This window comes from Sebastes fasciatus, chromosome 20, assembly GCF_043250625.1.
Source record: "Sebastes fasciatus isolate fSebFas1 chromosome 20, fSebFas1.pri, whole genome shotgun sequence".
In the NCBI taxonomy this organism is placed as follows: domain Eukaryota; kingdom Metazoa; phylum Chordata; class Actinopteri; order Perciformes; family Sebastidae; genus Sebastes; species Sebastes fasciatus.
In genome coordinates, this window is record NC_133814.1 from 24,917,769 (window position 1) to 24,938,720 (window position 20,952).

Consider the following 20,952-nt stretch of genomic DNA (forward strand, 5'->3'; position numbering starts at 1 on the left):
GCTGTCACACCCAGAATACACGGCTCAAACTCAACGAACTTCCACCCGTCGTACTGAGTCATAATTAACCAGCAAAGAGGATGAACTGAAAGAATTAGAGAGGAGACTCGGTCCCCTGTCTTTCCCCTTGTGCTGCCTTCAAAGACACATTCAGACAAAAGAGACTCTGACTCATGCAGAGGCACAGAAAAGTGTGTGAGGAGACAGATGCAGAGAGGCTTAACTGGTGGAGAAAATAAGGGAGAGACACTACATTGGCCGTGACTTTGATGGCTGTACGACTCCTCCGCTCACTACCATGCATGCCCGTGGGAACAGATTTTTGATTTACTGGCAAAAAGCTGACATAAAAACCAGTGTAAACTCTGCATAAATGCACCCGATGATGTATAACATGCAGCCTCCCTCTCACTACTGAGCGCTGTGTTACTCCTTTTTCCACAGAGCCTATTTTTAGTTAGTTCTGGAATATTTAAAGTGAAGAAATGTGCTATTTTATGTAAGTTGCTCTGCTGTTATTCATCTGTTTGCAGGTTGCACTCACTTGAGTTGTGACCCTTCAGGAAAACCCCTAAATAAAACATTTTTTTTGGAATATATTCTCAGGCTGTGATGATCAACCTTACGAAGGACAGAACCGGCCAAAATCTAAAATAAATAAATAAATAAATATGTCATTAAATGTAGCGGAAAAAAATATTAAAAATAAATGTAGCCATTAATTAATTGATATTTATGTCTTGGCGGTGGACACGGGTCAGCACGGGACACCCTGACTGGTCTGCGGCTACACAGCAAACTGCGATGCGCTGTGTGTTCTGACACCTTTCTATCAGAACCAGCATTAACTTTTTCATCAGTTTAAGCTCCAGCAGCTCTCCTATTGGATCGGACAACACGGGCCAGCCTTCGCTCCCCACGTGCATCAATGAGCCTTGGGTCTGACCCTGTCGCCGGTTCATGTGCTCTCCTTCCTTCGACCACTTTTGGTAGGTCCTGACCACTGCAGACCGGGAACATCCCACAAGAGCTGCAGTTCTGGAGATGCTCTGACCCGGTCGTCTAGCCAGCACTATCCTTACGCTGGCCCATTTATTCTGCTTCCAAAACAAAGTTCAAAGTTCAAAATGTTCACTTGCTGTCTAATATATCCCCCCCACTGCCAGGTGCCATGGTAACCAGATAATCAATGTTATTCACTTCACCTGTCAGTGGTCTTAATGTTATGGCTGATCGGTGTGTATATAATGTATAATAAAGATCATGTATAATGCTATTTATACGTATTCCCATGAGATCAGGTTGCACTCTTTTTACGCTGTTTAGTTGCACCCTCTTCTTCTGCAATGGCTTAATGACACCCGACTGTGCCACCAGCTGTTTATCTCCATGAACCAACTCCTATAAAGACGGTACAGTGACATCAATATATATATATATAAATCACACATCAAACAGTTCAATGCAATGAACTGTGTTCCACTGTAATGCATTGCAAACTCTTCAAACATGTAAAACAAAACTCTTGTTGTTTTGTGTCACAGTTCAGATCAAATCATCACTTTATATTAACTGAGAGTCAACGACGATAATAATTATCACCCGACACGTTGTTTATCACAAGCGTCACACCTTAAATACTGGTGGCAGTGCATGTATTGACATGCTCACATGGCTCCATTATACAAAAATATGCAGCAGTCCCTCATTTCACATGTTCACTCATTCATGCCTTCACACTCTCACACACCCACCCACACACACACACATTCACACACAATACACTGAGGAGTCACACTTTCTTCAGCCCATTAGTCATGAGGTTCCTACAGCATGACATGCACATCTGGATCATCTGTACGCCGGTGCAAAGCTGTCAGTGGGTTGTTTATGGTGATCGACCCCGAGCTGGCAGCAGTAAACCACAGACACTAACAGCTACATTTGCTACTATAGACACACAAAAATCTTCTCAAGCTCACACTCACCTCTCCTCCTCTCACAGCCGCTTCACCCGTACAGGATTTACACCTCCCACATGGTTTATCTTGAGTCTCATCCTCTCTCTGCTACTCCTTCTTCCTTCCCTCTCATCTTCCCTCCTTCCTTCCTTCCTTCTTTCCTCCTCTCCAGCAGAGCAGTGCAGACCTGTCCGACCAGCACAGCCTCCCTCCCCAGCAGCAATGCTCCACACTCAGCCAATTAGCAGCGAGCCCGGCCCACCATCCCTCCCTCTGCCTCTCACATACATGCTGAGTCAGTGTGGAGTAGTTAGTTAGTGCGGGAATGGGGAGGTGCTGCAGGGAGGGAGCTGCAACAAGACAAGTGTTTAGAGGAACAAACAAATTACGATGAAGTATTAGGGCCACATTGAGGAAAAAATAAATAAATCTGAGATTTTCAGAATAAAGTCACAATATTACGAGAGAAAAAGTTGTAGTATTATGAGAATGAAGTCATAAGTTTAAGAGAAAAAAAGTCGTAATATTATGAGAATAAAGTCATAAATTTAAGAGAAAAAAAGTTGTAATATTATGAGAATAAAGTCAGAAGTTTACGAGATAAAAAGTCATAATATTATGAGTATAAAGTCATACATTTATGAGGAAAAAGTCGTAATATGAGAATAAAGTCATAATATTATGAGAATAAAGTCAGAAGTTTACGAGATAAAAGTCGTAATATTATGAGATTAAAGTCAGAAGTTTACTAGAAAAATATCATAATATTATGACAATAAAGTCATAAGTTTACAAGAAGAAAAGTTGTAATATAAACTAGCTTGTGGAAAAGGAGGTTAAATAACGCTCCAAACTTAGGCTAAATTTTGGCGAGGAAAAACTGTCATGGCCATTTCCAAAGGTCTCCCTTGACCTCTGACCTCCAGATATGTGAATGAAAATGGGTTATATAGGTACCCACGAGTCTCCCCTTTACAGACATGCCCACTTTATATACTATAAATATATACATACATTTGCATAAAGCAGCATATTTGCCCACTCCCATGTTGATAAGAGTATTAAATACTTGAGAAATCTCCCTTTAAGGTTCATTTTAAACAGATAATCATGCAATTAATCGCGATTAAATATTTTAATCGATTGACAGCCCTATTTATTAGATTTACCTTTTAATGTTCTCGTCTGTCATGTGTCCTAGGTGTGTGTGTGAGTCTCTTCCTGTCCTGATGTCACCCTGGACCGAGTCTACTGTACCTCCGCACCTGCCTGCAATCAGCTCATCACCTCCCTCAGCTCACACACCTGTTATTCATCAGCTCATCATCTCTGCAGTATCTCTACCTTCAGCTCATCACCTGATCATCATAGAGTTGTTTCTTGTCAGAATATCACCTTGTTACCTGTGTCCTATTAAAGGATCACTGCATCATCTGACCTCCAGTCTGTCTCACCTGCTCTCTCGTCAACCGCCCTCCTCACCTCTGCTTCCCTCTTCCTCTGTGCCTTCAAATGAAAGTCGTGAGCTCGTGTTTACAACATGGGAAGTCGTGTACACGATATGCTTGGCATTCAAATGGTTCAAGTCATGAGAACGCCGCTGCTAAGCAACGGCAATATTAACGTTACTGTCGGCATCTAGAAGCCACAGAGGCTAACAATTTAACAAGCCAGCAAGCGGGTAACATAAAGTAGGAAAAGCAAAGACATAATGACGGAGGAAAAAGATGAGGCTGTTGGGAATATCAACATTTTCCTCAGACATGTTATAAAATTACAAAGAAAAACAATATACCATTAAAGTTACAATATATTAACTTATTATTAAAATGAACTTCCATGGCCTCCGCCATTTCAAACAAATACGTCACAACTCGTGTACTCGGAGCTTTCAGAAACTTTCCACTTATGAGATCGTGAATACCACAAGAGGTGGACTCTTCCTGTGAACACGGTAAACACGACCCCATTTGAAGGCAAACAAACTAAAACCTGAATTTCACCACTGAAGACTTTACTTTTTAAAACTAAATTTGACAGAACTAGACAATGTGGACACAAGTATATGGACGTATAAAGTCGGGGTGTCACGATGTACCTGTATTGACGATAACCGTGATGTTTTAAAAAACAATTCTTGATATGTTAATAATATATTTACGGTAATATTGTGTTAACTAGAAGTGCACTCGGAGAGCGCAGACCTCCGCCAAGGCAGGTTTCATGTACGTCGCTGCCCCCCTGTGGTTAATGGTGTTAATGCTCAGGCTGAGCGGAGTTATAAAAAAAAAATCCCGAAGTCAGTTCATGATCGCCACCAAAATCGAATGGATTGTTCATTGTGCCATATCCAACCTCTCCGAGGAATTTCATTCAAATCCATCACGGACTTTTGGAGTAATCCTCCAAACAGACAAACCAACAAACAAACAAACCAACAAACCAACGGCGGTGAAAACATAACCTCCTTCCTAGGCCTTAAATACAGTCCAACTGAGTAACAGTCAGCGTTATACAACACTGCGTACTATCTCTGTCACTGTAGTAAAATATAAAAAATGTCCTTCCTCCCTACACTCGTATTTTGAGTGTAATTAATTTGCAAAAAGAGACAAAATGCAAAATAAACAAAAGAGTATTATTATTATTTATTTTCCAATTTTCTATAGATAATAACAGATAACATAAGATAATAACATTATCATTAATTTTGGCCGTGATAATCATGTAGTGAAAATCTGATCTCATGTCAGCCCTATAGTACACAGTAACATTATGTACATTGTGTACTTTTGGTCTGTGGTTGTTCTTCATTGAGTACTAACGTTCAGCCATCCACAAACTTTTTTTCCCCACGTTATGTAACGTCTATATTTGGTACATATAGCAATGTCAGTGTTTTTTTTGCGTCATGTTATTTTTTTTGACAGTTTTTAAATAATTCAGTGGAGCAACATCATGATAGTTCCTCTTAAAGCTGCAGGAGAAAATGTATTTCATGATTATTCTATAAGACAGATATTCAGTAAGAAATGTTTTTTCAAGAGAGACAGAAAATATAAAGAAAATGAGTGACATGTGTGAGCGATGATTTATCAGAAACCTCTTATAGGGTCTGAAAACATCAGAGAGGAAGAAGCAGCTCGCTCTCACGCCACTGAAATATTAAAGAGAAGAATGGAAGCAAAAAAAAAGAAACACTTTTTTACTCTCATTTTCTCTTCACATAAATGTACATGTTTATGGAGGACAAAACCTGCCAAAAAATATGCCACAGATAAATGAATAAATAAATTAAAAAAAATTAAAATAAAAAAAAATAAATAAATAAATGTAGCAAATCATTATTAAAAATAAATGTTGCCATTAATTAATTGATTAAATGGGACATAAATTGATATTTCTGTTTTAATTTGTTTCTTTATGTTTATTTATCTTTGTATTAATTCCCTTATTTATTTACTCTTCTGTTTAATTTTACCTTTTATTTATTTTATAATTATTTAAAAAAATTTAAAAAAATATTTATTTATTTATTTATTTATGCAGGATTTTCCCTCTGCATTTCACCCCTTATTTATTTCCCCAAACTTATTTATTTCTGTATTCTTTTCTTTATACATTTCTTTACACATTTCTTTATGCATTTCTGTCTCATTATGTTAATGAGAGGGCTGTTACTCAACGTGTGCCATTAATTAATGAATACATGTTGACTATAGGATTTATTTCATAAATATAAAACTACCTCCAATCTTTTTTTATTGAAGGTTTTTTACGCACTGTTGTGTTTATGACCAAATCCAAGCAAAAGTTATGGTTAAAGGTGTAGAAATGCACCTGTGTTTCCGTCTTAAATCACAAAAAGGAGCTAAAAAAATAAACATTTTGAGCATTTTGAGCATCTCTTCTCCACTAAGTGAGATTCTAAAATGCTAAATGTTTCCCAGTTTAACAGAAACTGAGACTCTGACGTTGGTTGAAGGTATTTTTGTCACCACCTCCTCTCCTAACAGGTACAAGGAAAAAAAATACCCTTCTGTCAGAGGAGACCTCATGTGTTACATCGTGTCATATCTGCCTGGTAAAGTCTGTAATTTAACCGTCATCTGTTTCTGTCTCTTTAGATCTTTGTGCATCTTGGATGAAAGACCGATTGTGGTGCCAAAACAAAAGCTGTTTACATGAATCTTCTCCAGCAGCCTATTTATAATTTATCAAAAGCCAGAACTCTTTTCTATCATTGAAAGACATAATGTCATTGTATGTTTAACGAAGAAGAAATTCAGCTAATTCTTGTCTCATTTTTGGTCTTACAAACAATAAATTCATCAAATTCAGTGCCCCGTATCGCTATTTTCCAAGCTACTGTAGCTAGCTGTGACATATAAGTCGAAGCGATGTCGAGACTTTCGTCCTACGGAGGGAGGCGTGGTTTCATCTCTTAGCCCGTTGGCAATTTTTGTTAGCATTTTTCAAAACTGTGGTAGGTAGGTAGGTAGGTAGGTAGGTACATAGATACGTAGGTACGTAGGTAGGTAGGTAGATAGGTAGGTCGATACGTAGGTACGTAGGTACGTAGGTAGGTAGGTAGATATGTAGGTTTGTAGGTAGGTACGTAGGTAGGTAGGTATGTAGGTAGGTAGATATGTAGGTATGTAGGTAGGTAGGTAGATATGTAGGTCTGTAGGTAGGTAGATATGTAGGTAGGTAGATATGTAGGTATGTAGGTAGGTAGGTAGATATGTAGGTCTGTAGGTAGGTAGATATGTAGGTATGTAGGTAGGTAGATATGTAGGTAGGTAGATATGTAGGTATGTAGGTAGGTAGATATGTAGGTAGGTAGATATGTAGGTATGTAGGTAGGTAGGTAGATATGTAGGTCTGTAGGTAGGTAGATAGATAGGTAGGTAGATATGTAGGTTGGTTGGTATGTAGGTACGTAGGTAGATAGATAGGTAGGTAGGTAGATATGTAGGTATGTAGGTAGGTATGTAGGTAGGTTGGTTGGTTGGTAGGTTGGTAGGTAGGTACGTAGGTAGATAGATAGGTAGGTAGGTAAGCATCTGTATCCTTTGACCTCTATTTAGCCCTTAAAGCAGGCAGATCATTTATCTAAATAAAGCTACAGCTGCACTCAACATACAGCATCCTCCAGAGTTGAGGATGACGTGTGACTCTGAATATCAGCTAGTCAGGTCCTCTAAGAAGCTAAAGCAGCTTATATTTACTCATATTAATACCTTGAAGACTCTGGAGATGTTTCACAATGACGTACCTCTGACTGACGGAGGATTCATCATTCAAAGTCTGGCTCAACAAAGCACTAAAGTCAACAGTTTCTTCCCTCTCTGTGTGTGTGTGTGTGTGTGTGCGTGTGTGCGAGGTGAAACATGTGAAGATGACAGGCAGCGATCATCTGCACCATCCCGTCTCTGCAGACTGCACCAAGCACCACCAAGCCAGCTTTTACCAAACAGCAGCGTCAGCACTCCTCCCGAGGCAGACGGAGAGGTTTTTAAAAGCGGGGAGGCTTTCAGCAGCCGCTACGAAACACAAACAACATCCTGACTGCTGTTCTATTTCAGACAAATAACGTTAAGGACAATCAAATTAAGAGATTATGTTGATTGCCTCCGTCGGTCAATGGCGATCTTTGTGGGTGAACTTGAGAGTCCTGCAGAGACAAACAATGGCTCCCATTGATCGATGGGGTGTTTAAGAATAAACTCCTCGGTGTGACAAGATTGGATCTCCTCTTTCTTTCAATCTTTCTTTCAAAGGTCAAGAATATACAGAGGGAACTGAGTAGTGAAGCAAGAGAGAGAGCAGCGGCGGCGACGACGGGAGCCAGTAACATACTTGATGGACCCGCTCCTTATGTAGATATAAACGGCTCATTCTAAGGTAACGAAAACCCAATGATTCTTATTATCAGGTGATTATACACTAAAGAAAACTTAGTTATTAATATTATATTCCATTTCGGCCAATAGATCCCCCTCAATGTTACACACTGGTCCTTTAACGGTGCACTGGAAGACATTCGTAGCATCGGACTCGGTTGTTCGCGTGAAAAAGTGACAAAAATAGTTGTGTCAAGAGTGAAAACAAAGAGGTAGAGAGAAATCCTTTCTCACCTTTCGTACAACTGACTAATCAGAGCAAGAAGTGAGTGTGAATGTCGGATTAACGTTGTCGGAAAGTTACAAAAATAGCCGGACACAGCCCCGTCTAATCCGACGTCTGAAAGGTGGTCATCTGACAACATGTTCTGAAGAAGCATACTGTCCGCTTAAAGGCCAAGACACACCAACCCGACATCAGAGAACTAACGGCGATGAAGGCCGACTGTTACGTCGCCTCACGTCGCCTTTGTCTTGGCGGACAAGTTGCACGTGAACGCACCGCAAAGACTACAGCCGACGGCCAGTTAGCACGTACGTTCTACGCCTGCGTGAGAGGAAATAACTCTCCACACCAGCAGGCGGCGGTAGTCTGTATTCATCATTCAGAAAGAGAAACAGGAAGACCGAGGACGGCGGATATACAAGCCGTTGTTTAGTGACGTACATGAAACAAAGCGGCGTTTGCCGACCATTTTCACACCACTCTCACTCACCACTTAGCTTCATTCCAGATGGCCATGTTGTTAAGAAAATATCCGTGTATTGGAATGATCAGATGAGATGAAGATGTGTTTGTCCTCTTGACTTTACTCGTTGGCTTGCTTTCCTCACGTCAGTTTCTCTTCTCGTGCACTGATTCGTTTAAAGTGAACAGCCAATCAGAGTGATTTCTCTCACCGGGCTCCGCTGCCAATTAAACATGCTGAATCAGCCAAAAAGCCTCCGACACGGGCTGACTAGAGCCGACGGTGCGGGACACACTGCACTAGGCCGACAGACGCTCACTGACGGCCTTAAACTTGGTGTGTCAGGGCCTGAAGACCTAAAAAATACTAGATTTCTCCTTTAAAGCAGGGGATCTCTACCTAAATCAAAACAGTCAAAATATTTAGAGGTGGATTACAGAGCTTGTGATTTACGTAACGCCACTCCTCGATTAAACCCCTTGGAACCAGATAAACGGTGATATCACTTGCTGCTGAGCACTTAGCAGGACATTGTGGGCTATCAAGCGTCGGGAAAATCAATTACTGGCATTGAAACGTTACCAAACAGCCAAGATTGAAGCCTGTACTTCCCCCGTACTCATATTGCTTCTGAGTGACAAAATGAGGAGCATGTAACGAGGCGAAAAGCGCCTCTACAACAGCTTTGCGTTTCATTAATCACACCGGATCCAGGCCACTGCAAAGCGCTCCATCTGCACTGCAGCCAACATACAGGAAAAGACTCACAGATTGGAGCAGCTAGCAGCAGATAACCACTCATTATACGGACACAGAGCAGGGTTGTAAAATGCTAATGCTGGCCATCATCACACGAGCTCGCTCCTATCTAAATGCTAAAATGCCCCTTTTCATTGCCAGCGCTCTCACCTCCTAAATACTCCCACTGTGACACCTCTGAAACATATACGCTTGGCTTTCAGCGCTGGATATAATGAGCAGGAAACACACCGTATATCTCCTCATTACGGCTACACTGACTCTACAGTTGTAGTTCTTTGAAATCAAAAGGCAAACTGTGAGCGAATGATGACAAAAAGACAGAGGCAGTAACGCCGGGCTGGTGAGAGGGAGCAAAGAGTGAGAGAGAGTGTAGGAAGGAGTAAAAACAGACGTGGGAAGGAGACAACAACAGTAATTCAAGACCGCTCTGGTCACTAATGTTGTTTTCTCAGCGTCGTTAACAACACGGGAACAGAAACAGGGCTGACCGTCTCAATCTTCCAATGAGACCTGATGGGAACCAAAACATTGTTAGCACTAACCACTTTGTTATCACAGCTCTCACACAGGCCTCTGTGTGTGTCCTGCTTCCTACAACACAACCCTTTATCCTCTAACTAAAGAGCCTGATCATATTCTGTGTGTTTATTGTTGTCAGTACATTACATGAGAAAAACAGAACCAACGATGAGTTGATCTCTTCTTCCTCTGTTCCACAGAGCCTCTATTGTTGTCCAAAAACAATTAAAAACACATCAGTGAGCCTCACTGTTGCACCTGGCATGCTGTTCTCATACACCGTTCGTAGCCATACCTATGCAAAAAGTACGTCACCGTAATTCATATGTATCGCACAAAGTCAATAATCGTGAACCAGGAAGTACAAAGAGTAACAAAGAGACCGGTATTCGTGTCCCTTGAGAAACCAGAAGTCAGCGTTGATTCATTTGTCGCGTAACATCCATACTTAAGTAACGCCACTTCCGTAGTTATTTTAATCCAAACTACGATCTTTTCCTAAACCTAACTAAGTAGTTTTGTTGCATAAAACTTATGAAGTTGCTTCCTGTGAAGACGGAAGTTTATTTTGAAAAGACGTGTTGCTGGACATTCGTAGGAAAATGCAGGAAAATTGAAGATTTACTTATTTATAAGATATCATACGAACCGCTGAATGAGGATACAGTACGTTGCACTATGACGCTCTACTTGGTCGTAGTTATTTAGGAGTAAAGGAGAAAGTTAGGTGACGTAGTATAAAGAGCGATAAAGTCTGCGTAGGATGGACTTTCACCCAGGAGACTGGTGTCCCGTAGTGAAACCAAAATAACTGCCTGTTAGTACAAAAAGGTGTATGAATGACACGATGACGCGTTAAAGCATTTAGCGTGCAATAAGAACCCAGTTCTGAAACGCATCCGCGTGAATTTGCTACGCTCCTTCGTCTGGTCAGCTAACATTACTGCCAAGCAACTGAAATATAGAGTGATATGTTTTAGCTGACGTGTGTCGCCTTACTGTTTTGAGCGATGCTCGTTCATGTCTATTTAGAGCGAGCATAAGTGCGAGCCCGACGCTGACTTTCGTTGACGCTGTTAACAAGCATTTCTGACTCTTACAAACAGTCCCTTTAAGTTGTGTACATAACATACTTAACTACGAAACAAACCTACTTGTTTTTACCCAAACCACAATCTTTTCCTAAACCTAACCAAGTTGTTTCCTGTTTATTTTGGAAAGACAGTGTATGCATGTCAGGAGCGGAAATTGACACATGCAAAACTGACGCTAGGTGTCAGAAGGTGTTTCATATTGTTAAACGACAGCGTGAAAAATGAAAGCAAAGAGCTTGGGAAACTGAGCCAACAAGTAGGGCTACGACCAATAAAAACTTCAGTGTTAAAGATTTCTTCGTACATGTACTCAACACGTCACCTGCTACTTATTTTGAGGGAAACAAAAAGAAAAGTTAGTCTGATTATCTGGAAAACACACTGAAAATAGTCCCAAACAAATGCACTATTTCCTCCTGTGTGAGTGACGCGTGATAAAAACTACAGTGACCACCTGTTTTAGGTAATAACTAAGACATTTTTAAATATAAAACTATATGTTTGTGACCTGTTTTTTAAAAGATGTATGTCTTCAGTTGGATCCAAGCAGGGAAAGAAAGATGGAAAGTATCAAGAGTCGGATGACGTGTTTGGTCTTTGACCTTGACCTCCTTCCTTCAACTTTTTCACTCTTGTCATCCTCTGAAGTCATTTAGCAGTTTGTGATCAACCACCCAAGATGCTGAAATCCTGATTGTCACGTCATGAAAGCGTTAAAGCAACATGTCACATCTGCAATGAATCAAACAGAAACAGCTCGAGTGCAGCTGATTCCACAGAGACGCTCTGACAAACAGCCCTGCAGACGTGATGAAGTAGATGTGTGTTTCTGTGTTTCGGTGTGTTTTTACGTCTCTCCAGGTAAGGTGAGAAGAATGGAGTCCTTTTTCTTCCCCCCATCGTCAATTCAGTGAAACCAGGCAGAGTCTAGACTGAGCCCCAGATGGGGGATTCATAAACTACAACAAATGAAGACAAAATGCTTCCAGCTGCCCTTGGCGGCCGGCTGGGAATGGCTCTGCTCTCCGGCTCATATAGAGACGGGGGACATTTGACAGGGTCCTCAACCGGTCATGCAGCTCTCTGTCCTCTGTGAGCTGCAGAGAAGACACTTTTCCTGCAGTGTCATTTATCATCAGCAGCAGCATGCATTAGCATACAGATCTGATCCTGTCACATATTCAACTCTATCTCCAGATAAACACAAACCGGTTGTGAGGTTTTCTCGGTTAGTTGTTTGGTTTGTAAAATGTCAGCAAACTGTGAAAATGTTTTCATCTGTCAAATGAATAAAATGTGTTTTATTTGACTTTACTATCATACATCAATAATATATTAACATTTAACAAGCTGGAAACAGTACATTTTGGCTTTAAAAAAAATGCTCAAATGATTAATAGATTATCAAAACATTCTTTCAAAAAAAACAACTTTTATCTCTGTGAATTTCATTTCATTCTAATTTATTTATCTATATTGTATTTTATTATAATTCTATTACTACTACTACTACCAATAATAATAATATAAACATTATTTTTTTTAAAGCATTTATCTCTTTGTGAATTTATTTCATTGCAATTTATTTATCTATATTGTATTTTATAATAATAATAATAATAATAATAAAAACATTTTTTTTTAACTTTTAGCTCTGTGTGAACTTGAATGAAATGTATTCATCTATATTGTATTTTATAATAATAATAATAATAATAATAATAAAAATAAAAATAATCATGATAAAAACTTTTTTTAAAAAAGCTTTTAGCTCTGTGTGAACTTTATTTCATTTAAATGTATTTATCTATATTGTAATTTATAATAATATTAATAATAATAATAAAACATAATTTTTTAAAAGCTTTTCTCTCTGTGTGAATTTTATTTCATTGCAATGTATTTATCTATACTGTATTTTATTGTATTTTATAATAATAATAATAATAATAATAACAAAAATAATAATAATAAACATTCTTTTTTTTAAAGCATTTATATCTGTGTGAACTTTATTTAATTGCAATTTATTTATCTATATTTTATTTTATTTTATTGTATTTTTTTGTTGTGAAGCACTTTGTAACGTTAAGAAAAGTGCTATACACATACATTTTTAATTTAGAAAAGTCTGTGAATGGATGGCAAAGTTTGTGTGCTTTTATTGGCTGCTTTCGACAAATTAAATAAATTAAATAATGAAATAAATAAAACAACTGCAGTAAAACATCACTATTTGCTGCTTTCATTCAACATGTAATCTCATTATTTATATTTTCAAGGACCCCAAAATCACCTAATTTTAGAAGCTATGATTCATACATCCAGCAGGTCTGCATTCACCTGTGTGTCTCTTGTCTTCAGGTGCAGCTCAAACTTCATCTACAACCTCATCACGTCCTCACTCACCTTACAGATAAAACACTCCTGTGCCAACTTTTAGCTGCCAAGGGCGAAACTTGACTGTGATGCTCTGCAGGGTGGCAGTCTGCAGGCTGCACAGCACGCACAGCTGCGACACTCACAGTGAGGTATATATATATATAATAAACAGTATATATGACCTTTTTCCTCTCTCTGCATCCTCTACAGGTCCTGCTGGATGTGTCACACTGATGCAGTGCACACTCTCTCTCTCTCTCTGTACGTGGCTCAAGTTGTGCACTTGTATTTCTGCATGCATGTGAGGCAATGCAACGAGCTGGAGGTGAAAACGTCATTCCTTCACTATAACAACGAAGGGTTTGTTGCATAAAGGTGTCTACTCACCAGTGAATGTGCTGTTATCTCTGCAGCAGCAGCAGCAGCAGCAGCAGCAGCAGTGTTGGTCTCACACAGATGATGAGATGCTGCGAAAGAGACACTGCGGTCCACATTTATCCTCCAGATCCAGAGAGAGAGAGAGAGAGAGAGTCGTGTGTGAAGGGTATGATGAAGGGAGGATGGAGGAGGAGGAGAGGATGCTCGGTTTCAGGTGGAGACAGACTCGATGCTGTGAGAATAGACAGTTCCTTTGGTCGGTGTTTTTTACTGTCCTCTTCAGCTTTCAGACATCTCAACTCCTCTTCCTCTCGTTCCTCTTCCTCTCGCTCTCCTCTTCCTCTCTCTCCTCTCCTCTCTGGGCATGCCCAGTCCCTGCCTCCTCCTCCTCCTCCTCCTCCTCCTCATGAGCTCCACTTTATTACTGCTGCTACAAGTTATAGGTTCACTGGTGGAAAGTAATTTAGTACATTTACTCAAGTACTGCACCTATAAGTATCATTTCGAGGTTGTACTTTCCATTTTATTTTTATTATTATTATTATATTATTATTATATTATTGTTATTATTATTATTATTATTATTATTATTATTATTATTATTATTATTATTATTATTATTATATAATAATAATAATAATAATAATCATAATTTTTTTTTTTTTTATTTACTTTATTTTACTTCACTAAATTTCGAGAGAAATATTGTACTTTTTTACTTTAGTTACTTTTCAAATTAAGTTTTTACATACAAAACATTATCTTTTTTTTGGTCAAATGTCTTCATTGGATTTTTTTTTTGCACAGATATTAATAACACACACACACACAGTTGGCAGTATGTGTTAGCAGTGGTCTGTGGTTATCCCCACCCTGCCTACACAGAAGTGTCATTCACACACATATATGTGTGAATGACATGCATAGATGCATATATGCATACCAGGACAGATAGAAAAATAAATAAATAAAAGACTAGATAAATAAATAAATATGTCATTAAATGCAGTAAAAATAATATTAAAAATAAATGTAGCCATTAATTAATTAATAAAAAGTGTGGCATACATTGATATTTCTGTTTTAAGTTGCTTCTTTATTTATTTATCTTTGTATTAATTACCTTATTTATTTATTTATTTTTTTACTGTAAGCAAATTAAATTAAAGTGAGTGTTATTTAGCCTTCCTCACGCTACGCTCCTTCTGCTTCACCCTAAAAATGCAACTTGCAACGCATTGAATGCAGGACTTTTACTTGTAATGGAGTATTTTATACTGTGGTATTGTTACTTCAGTAAAAGTATGTAAGCATAATCAGGTAAATGTATAAGTAAGTAAGTAGAGTAGCGTACAGTAATTACATTCCACCATCAAGATAGTAGCATTAGACAACGCGTAAAACTAAGTTAGGATATACTGAATAATAACTACAAAAGAACAGTAGACATTTACTGAAATACAAACACACATTTGCGTCCTGTCACATCAAGTTTTTACTTTTGTGACAACATTGTGTTACCTTAACGTTAACTTCTATAGGCTACATATTTAAAGTAAAATGTCTTCATGCAACAGATATTTAGTTTAAAACTGATAGTTCCTTCTGAAATTATTCTGCATGCACACCATCAACCAGATCTGAAGGTGTTTCATGGTAATAATGACATTGATGATTTCCATGGGGAGATAAATACCTTCCTTGTGTGATTACAGTAATGCTGAAACACCTTGAGGTGTCCGTGAGTTCCCTCAGAGATCGTCCTCTGGAGTGTAATACAGGCTGGTTGTTGTTTATGTGAGATAATGAACTCATCTTCATATCACTGTGACCTGAATGTTAATAAAGTCAGGAAACACTCCGAGGGGATGAGCTGCCCTACACAGATTAAATTAAGTAACTACATACAGTAGAAAACCTTAAAGGTCCCATATCATGCTCATTTTCAGGTTCATACTTGTATTTTATGTTTCTACTAGAACATGTTTACATTCTGTAATGTTAAAAAAAAAACTTTATTTCCCCCATACTATCTGCCTGAATATACCTGTATTCACCCTCTGTCTGAAACGCTCCGTTTTAGTGCATTTCAATGGAATTGCAACGGAATTGCAACGGAATTGCAACAGAATTGCGTTGCTAGGCAACAGCTTGGGTCCATGTTGACTTCCTGTCAGCTGATGTTATTCACATCCACTGAAACAGGAAATAAACTGGGCCACATTTATTATGTTTATGTTTAAAACAGTGTAATGGTCTAAATATTGTATATTTGTGATATCACAAATGGACAGAAATCCTAACGGCTTGTTTCAAACGCACAATTTCTGAATACGGGCTGTGTGTGTGTGTTTTTCTCCGTATAGTGAGCGTTTTGATAGTTTAACAGTATTTATACAGCACTAAAACCTGCTTTATAACATAATAGACCTGAAAATCTCACTTTTTACAATATGGGACCTTTAAGTAGATTTTGACATGCTTGTACTGTACTTGAGTGTTTCTATTTGTAGCTGTGTGTCCATTTCTGTGTAAGTACATTGAGAGCAACCTTAAACCAGAGTCTTTGTTTACACATAATTGGCCAGTAGAGCTGACTGTGATTGTGCAGTGTTTGTGGATATTGGTGCTGCAGCAGCATCCTGCTCTGGGCCGCCTCCTGCAGGCAGAGAGGAGGCCTATGTGTGCTCGCTGGTAGAAGAAGAAGTGGATCAAAGTGCAGCAGCAGGGCAGCGAGGTCGAGTCGATCAGACGGCCGCTGAAAGGACGGCTGTGTTTCGGCTGTTTACAGACTGACACAATAAGTCTTCTGCTCCACAACCAGCTGCTCCACTCTTCCACTCTCAAGTGTCCTGTTTAAGTGTGTTCATCAGTCTGCTGCCTTTAGTCACAAATTAATGACTTGTTTGGAAACAGTGAAACTCCTCCTGGTTGTCATAGCAGCTGTAGAATAAGAGACATTTACAAGCTGAGGATCTCCTTCAGGCTTCGTCCAGCAGATGGCCCCAAATGTTCATTCTTTACTTATTAACCTTCTAACTCAGCCTACAGTGGTGGAGAGTAATTAAATTAATCTACTCAAGAACTTTACTTAAGTGCAATTAATTTTGAGGTACTTGTACTTAACTTGGGTATTTCTATTTTATTCCACTACAAATCAGAGGGAAATATTGTACTTTTTCTGAACTAGCCTACATTTAGGTATTTACTAATATTACATATCTATTAATATGTTGTTATTTTAAATACAAAAGATATTATTTTAATACTATTTTATATAATAATACAATAACTAATAATAATCCATTTTTTATATATATATAAACATTATAATTTTAATATATATAATATAATATAATTTATAATACTAAATAATATTTTCTTTAATTATTAAAATAAATAATAATTATTATTATTATATAAAATATAATAATTGTATAAAATATGATCAATTGTTACAGATTAAACTACTAAAGTTATATGGGGTATATGTATATGTAGTAAAATGAGCTCCACCTTGACCAACAACAACATTAAAGTACAGTTTACAAATTAATACATAATTAATAAATCAAATCAGGTTTATTGTCTTTTTTTTTAACATTATATGGTTATATATATATATATCCATTTCTGTGCAAGGCAGAAATGATCCAATAATAGTATAACTCTCTGCATTATTAGTATTTTGTGTTCAATACTTCTGTACTTTTACTCATAAGTGAAACTTTGAATGCAGGACTTGTAATGGAATATTTCTATACTCTGATATGAGTCTGAAATTATTTGAATACTTCTTCCACTACTGTCAATCTATTTATCATCTTTTTTTTAATTTGTGAAATAATTTTTTCACTTTTTCCAAGACTTATTAAGATGAATTCATGTGTATTTTATGTATTTATTTATTTATTTATTTATTCTTTCTTTCTTTCTTTCTTTCTTGCGCTCTTGTTCTGTTTGTACCACTGGGTGTATTTGCAATAAAAGTATATAAAACAGATGAATTCATACAACAAATCTGTACATAAAAAGAACCTGAACTCATTAGTGTTTAATCTTTTTCTTTAGTGATCACTGATCACTGACTTTTCTCTGCACCAGCAAGTGCAGACATGGACTTTGTGTCTGGATTATTCTCCCCTTTCTGCTCATTGTGGACATTGTTTCCTGGAATAGTAGCGTCAGGTTTGCAATGTTGTAATTTGATTGGATACAATTTAATTTAGGAATATGTACCATCTAATCACAATATTGCATAATATTCTCTCTGATTTGGAGACAAGCTATCAGCAGTCAGTGTTGGAACACATAGGATACATTGTGATCTAGATTTTGACACCTTGAGGTCAGGTGATAAAGCAGCACCTGCCTTAAAGAGGAGATTCACAGATTTTCTACTATACAGTTAATGACATTATCAGTTGCACAACACAGTGAACGTGCCTCGACCTTTGCCCTGGTGATAATCCATAATTCTGCTCCGTCACAACACTGAGCCGACAGATGTGTGTGCAGCTGTGCAATCGGGAGTCTTACGTAACTGCTCACCTCCAGTAACTGTCTCTTTCAACTTTGGCACAGATAGATTTCAACAGTGTATCAATGAGCAATTACAGATAATACGATTATTTGTATAAAGATAAGGACCCTGTCTCTGAATGTGTGTGTGGAGGCAGCATGTGGATTTTATAGAGTAATACATAAAGGCTTAAAGTGAGATTTAACTTCAACTAATTCATATTTTCATTATAAATTCAACTGTAGATTAAATTCTTGATTAATTGATTAATCCTTTGGTGTATAAAATGTCCATCTCAGTCTCCCAGAGTCCAAGGTGACGTCCTCAAATGTCGTGTTGTCTGTGATCAAAAGTCCAAAACTCAAAGATATTCAGTTAATTATTATAGAAGACTGAGAAAACCAGCAGATATATTCACATTTGGAATCAGTTCAAAACCTTTAGACAGTGATTTTTTTGCTATTTTTGTTTTAAAAAATTACTTTTTAAAGATTGATTATCAAAATAGTTGCCAACTCATCAATTAATAGAGAAGTACTCAGGTATTTTACTTATGTAAAAGTAGCAATTACACAGTGTAGAAATACTCTGTTACAAATAAAAGTCCTGCATTCAAAACTTTACTTAAACGTATAAAAGTATTTGCATTCAAATACAGCCTTATAGTACTGTAAAAAAGTAAAAGTACTGGCCAAATTTAGAATAATAAATATCATATTATTGGATTATAATTATTGATGCATTAATGTGTTCATCACTTTAATGTTGCAGCCGGTAAATGTGGAGCAAATCTTAATTACTTTATACACTGCTGGGTAGTTTAATCCATAATATTATATCATAATTAATTTGTTTATTTAAATTGTGTATAATAATCAAAATCTGCAAAGTAACTAAAACTGTTAAAATAAATGTAGTGGAGTAAAAAGTACAATATTTGAGAGTAAAAGTACAAAGTAGCATAAAATGGAAATAATTTTTAAAATTGTATCTAAGTATAATACTTGAGTAAACGAGCAGACATATAAATTTGAGTTTATTCTATAAGAAAACAAAAAAACAAATAATTAGATAAATTATTTACATTTTATTATAATTAATTACAATAAAATACAAAGAACAACAACAAATAAACAGATACATTATTTATATTTTATTATAATTAATTATTATATTATATTATTAATTATTTACAGTGTGGGACATGGATATGCAAAGACAAAAAATAAAAATAAATTATAATTATTTAACAATAATTAATCAAATAATAAAAACACATGTTGTGTATAAAAATAAATCATTAAAATCAGAGTCCAGTTCCCAGTGTCCTGGTGATGCTGGTGACCAGACTGAACCTCTGAACTCACTGCTGATGTGACGTCACAGCCAAATCCCGCCCCTCCACTCCTCCATCACTGCACGCTCGAGGGACAGACAACGTGCTCTCTGCGTCAAACCGGACAGCGACAGCGCGAGGAACCGGAAACGAACCTCTCTACCTTCACAATAAAAGTTAGGACAATAATTTATTGATTCATTTATTGGTATTTATTAGTCCTTTAATCAATAAAATGTTAGAAATATTGATGTCTTCAAAGAGCTTGTTGTGTCTCTAAAAAACCCCAAAATGGCATAGATAAACAAGCATTAGAGAAGTGCATTTATTGCACAAATCAATTACCAAATTGGTGTTTGATTAATTTTCTGTCAATTATTAATTAATTGCTAATTGTTCAGCATCATTTTTTAGCATATTCCAAGATTATTTTATAGCTCTCTTGGTAAAGCATTTGGATAAATCTGTATATGACCAAATGATCACATGTGACCTCAAAAAGGCCATCAAATTGACATTTACAGACAATCCCAAATACCAAATACAAAATACAGGTTATCTTTCTATGAACAGAATGGTTCTCATGTACAGATGATATTGTGACTGATTTATCACTTCTCCTTTCCACATTCATCCCTTTTGAACACAAACACCTGATTTATGGAGAATGGAACCTGCCAAAATAGAAAATAAATTAATAAATGACTCAATAAATTATTAAATATGTCATTAAATGTAGCAAAAATATTATTAAAAATAAATGTAGACATTAATTAATTGATAAAATGTGACATAAATTGAAAATACTGTTTTAATTTGCTTCTTTATTTATTCATCTTTGTATGAATTCCATTATTTATTTCCCCTTGTGTTTAATATACAAAAATAATATAATATAATAGTATTATATAAAATAATAAATGTTATTTTTTATATTATATATTCTTAATTAATTATTAAGTACATTATTTGATGAATAAATAAATATGTCATTAAATATAGCAAAAATAGATATTAAAAATAAATTTGCCATTAATTGATTGATAAAATAAAAAAATAAATGTAAAAATAATTAAATAATAAGCAAAAATAATAATAAGCAAAAATAATATTAAAAATACATTTAGCCATTAAAGAATTGATAAAATAAAAAATAAATGCAAAAATAATTAAATAAATAAATAATAAGCACAAATAATATTATGCAAAACTAATATTAAAAATACATTTAGCCATTGAAGAATTGATAAAATAAAAAAACAAATGCAAAAATAATAAAATAAATGCAAAAATAATCTATTAAATAATTAATAAATGCAAAAATGAACCAGAAGCATAAGGGTACTAAAAACAAAGGCTCACTCGTTTGCTGCGTCATAGCTTCGACGCGTTTTTATTTTGAA

General features: G+C 36.6%; 1 protein-coding gene across 4 annotated transcripts in view; it reads right to left on the reverse strand.

Moving 5' to 3' along the window:
- LOC141757960 (PH and SEC7 domain-containing protein 1-like) overlaps nucleotides 1-14,055 on the reverse strand; it is an 85,079-nt gene extending 71,024 nt beyond the window's left edge. For 2 of the 4 annotated variants that reach the window (XM_074618893.1, XM_074618889.1), the window contains exons 1-2: nucleotides 3,131-3,262; nucleotides 1,989-2,311 (exon numbers count right to left, since the gene is read on the reverse strand). The gene's annotated coding sequence lies outside the window, so the exon portion shown is untranslated. Of the gene's footprint in view, nucleotides 1-1,988; nucleotides 2,312-3,130; nucleotides 3,263-13,700 lie in introns of those variants that run through there. The other 2 variants (XM_074618890.1, XM_074618891.1) reach the window with 2 other exon arrangements.
- Between the last annotated feature and the right edge of the window lie 6,897 nt (nucleotides 14,056-20,952).